The sequence below is a fragment of the Primulina tabacum genome, chromosome 17, assembly GCF_025594145.1.
Source record: "Primulina tabacum isolate GXHZ01 chromosome 17, ASM2559414v2, whole genome shotgun sequence".
Classification (NCBI taxonomy): domain Eukaryota; kingdom Viridiplantae; phylum Streptophyta; class Magnoliopsida; order Lamiales; family Gesneriaceae; genus Primulina; species Primulina tabacum.
In genome coordinates, this window is record NC_134566.1 from 34,388,627 (window position 1) to 34,392,243 (window position 3,617).

Consider the following 3,617-nt stretch of genomic DNA (forward strand, 5'->3'; position numbering starts at 1 on the left):
AGATCGATAGTCAGTTGAATCATAATCGACTTATGATTATCTAGGTTTGTTATGGTTAAGTGTCGGGAGAACTCGAGGTCAAATGGCCGAATACGACCTAGGAACCAGGTCGGAATTGGGAGCTCGTGGACCATGATCATTCTCTACGTTATTTTACTAATGTCGATTGTGATTTTATGAAAAGGGGGCAAATCATAACCAAAATTTTTTAAAAAAACTCAAAAATAGAAAGACCTGCTCGCCTAACTCATATAGAAACCAGGTAGCTTCTCGGTTCCTAAATTTTCAAAAACCAAATCTAATTAATTATCTAAGTATCCAACGATAATTTAGAACTATCCAACTCAAAAAGTTAACTTATATTTATATTTTATAAAAACTTAGGTGAACAATCTGATCGGTCAATTTTATAAGATAAATATTTTATTTTGATTATTTGTGAAAAATCATTATTTTTTATACTAATATTATAATTTTTTATTATAAATATATATATAATTGAGACACACAAAAATTAACAAGAGAAAAAAAAGAAGAGAAAACTGCCCCTGATGTTTTCTGCGCACCACTCTTATAAATTGCCTATACACTCAACCCTAGGGCATTCCTATTCCGACTCTGCGTCGCACTTTGTCCGGAGACGTCTTTGTATACGCCTCGGGCCAATTCAATTCCTTCTTCCGTCAGATCTAATCCAAAATGAGAGAGTGCATTTCGATCCACATTGGTCAGGCTGGTATTCAGGTCGGAAATGCCTGCTGGGAGCTTTACTGCCTCGAACATGGCATCCAGGTTTGGATATTAATGTTTCCTTTTTTCGTTTTTGATGAATCTGCGTTAGATCTGTGGTTTTAGGGATCCTAAATTTCGTTTTTTTCCCCACGCTGATGTGAATTTCTCAGATCTGGGTGGGTGGACATTGCATGGTTCTTTTGGTTTTCATGATTGCATCGACATTTGAAATTTTTGAAAATGATTGGAGTAGATTGTGGCCGGAAGAAAATGTATCATAAGTCGTTGGTCCGATTTGGATTTCTTTGTTTTGTCATTTTTGTCGTCGATTTTGTGTGTGTAGTTGTAGGTCCGGAGGGAAGTTTTTTTTTTTGTTTGGATCGTATTTATTATAGTTTGTGGGGTTATATGATTTCATAGATCTTTGCAATCATATATATTTAATTCATTTTTTTGTGATATACGAAGAAAATGCATTAGAAACCGTAGATCTAAATGTGTTGTATAGATTGTAACGGACTTCTGTCTGATTCATTGTTCTTATCGTTGGTGTGGTATCGTATGATTATTATCGGGAAATTGAATAATGATGATCTCAGATCCAAAAATTTTCATGTTCTACCTTGTGTAGGCTGATGGGCAAATGCCCGGAGATACCACTGTTGGCGGAGGAGATGATGCCTTCAACACGTTTTTTCAGTGAAACAGGTGCTGGGAAACACGTCCCACGTGCTGTTTTCGTTGATCTTGAGCCCACAGTGATCGACGAGGTGCGCACAGGTGGTTACCGCCAGCTCTTCCATCCGGAGCAGCTGATCAGCGGCAAAGAGGATGCTGCCAACAACTTTGCTAGAGGTCATTACACTATTGGCAAAGAGATCGTCGATCTCTGCCTTGATAGGATCCGGAAGCTTGCAGACAACTGTACCGGTTTGCAAGGTTTTCTGGTGTTCCATGCTGTTGGTGGAGGCACCGGATCTGGGCTTGGGTCTTTGTTGCTCGAGAGACTCTCTGTTGACTACGGTAAAAAGTCTAAGCTTGGATTCACTATTTACCCTTCCCCTCAGGTTTCAACTGCCGTGGTTGAGCCATACAATTCTGTGCTTTCGACCCATTCTCTTCTGGAGCACACCGATGTTGCTGTGCTTCTGATAACGAGGCTATATATGACATCTGCCGTAAATCACTTGATATTGAGAGACCTACATATACCAACCTCAACAGGCTCATTTCTCAGGTAATTTATCTGTCAAGGGTATAAAATAAAGCATCCAGTACTGTATCAATGGTTTTTTCTATGGTCCTGATGTGGAATTGATTCGTTGGAAATTTTTCCAGGTGATATCTTCTCTGACTGCATCTTTACGATTTGATGGGGCATTGAACGTGGATGTGAACGAGTTCCAAACTAACTTGGTCCCATACCCAAGAATCCACTTCATGCTATCATCATATGCACCTGTTATATCGGCTGAGAAGGCTTACCACGAGCAACTCTCTGTTGCTGAAATCACCAACACTGCTTTCGAGCCGTCGTCTATGATGGTGAAGTGCGACCCTCGCCATGGGAAATACATGGCCTGCTGTTTGATGTATAGGGTGATGTTGTCCCCAAGGATGTGAATGCTGCTGTTGCCACCATCAAAACCAAGAGGACAATTCAATTCGTGGACTGGTGCCCAACTGGGTTCAAGTGCGGTATCAACTATCAGCCCCCTACTGTAGTTCCTGGTGGAGATTTGGCCAAGGTGCAGAGGGCTGTTTGCATGATTTCCAACTCAACCAGTGTCGCTGAGGTCTTCTCAAGAATTGATCACAAGTTCGATCTGATGTACTGCAACGTGCGTTCGTGCATTGGTATGTCGGTGAGGGTATGGAAGAAGGAGAGTTCTCCGAAGCAAGGGAAGACCTGGCTGCTCTCGAGAAGGACTACGAGGAAGTTGGAGCCGAAGGCCCTGAAGGAGATGATGAAGATGAGTATGAATAGATTAGTTTCGTTCGGGGCGAAGGTAGATGAAGTTTGTAAGGACATCTTGGGTTTGTGTCTCTGTTTTCTCTGTTCTGTGTGTTTGTAATCCTTGTGTGTGCGCTCGTGTCTTTGTAGCCAGCAAAAATTGTGTTGCTATAATTTGTTCATCGTTGTCGAACAGATTTGCGTCGGGGTTCACAATTTTTAATATATATATATATATATATAATGAATTTTATGCTAAAACATTTATAATTATTTTTAATATGGTGATTCATTAGATTTTGTAATTTAAATTCACAAATGTAAGCTTTATGATCGATCATGTATGCTATTTAAATTGCCTGGTTTGTTAACATAACCCAAATTTGTGAGTATCTATTTATGTTCATAGATATTAATAAATTGATATTTAATATTATTTAATCTTTTTTTTTATTATCAATGTACTCCAATTAATATAATCAGTTTTTTTTTTCACCTTCTCACCTTTTCATCGAAATTATATTTCTTTTTGGCTTTAAAATGGAACATTAGACTAATGATATTTTTACTTTGATATTCCGTTTGGGTTATTAAATTAAAAGATAATTATCCAAACACGTCCTTAAACTACAAAAGTAGTCCTTGAACTTCATAAATTCGACCTAACAAAACCGTCGATCTAAGAACACGAGGCCAATTGACCTCTTCCAAATATATCTATCTATCCCGACTTCATAAAAATATACGTATGATCTTTGTATTTCTACTCCAATCAATTTTTTTTATAAAAGTTATTAGTAACGTTACATCTTTCCTCTTTTCTCGTCTCATCCCTACCATTTTTAAGTTTTATCAAGTGTTTCTAGTTAAAGATCAAAGTGTTTCCGCCGAAGAAATCATACTTTTAATATGAATGTTAATTAATTAATTA

At 38.1% G+C, this 3,617-nt stretch overlaps 1 pseudogene; it reads left to right on the forward strand.

Annotated features, from left to right (window-relative positions):
• The first annotated feature begins 558 nt into the window (after positions 1 to 558).
• LOC142531561 (tubulin alpha-2 chain-like) lies at positions 559 to 2,985 on the forward strand (annotated as a pseudogene).
• Positions 2,986 to 3,617: the final 632 nt, after the last annotated feature.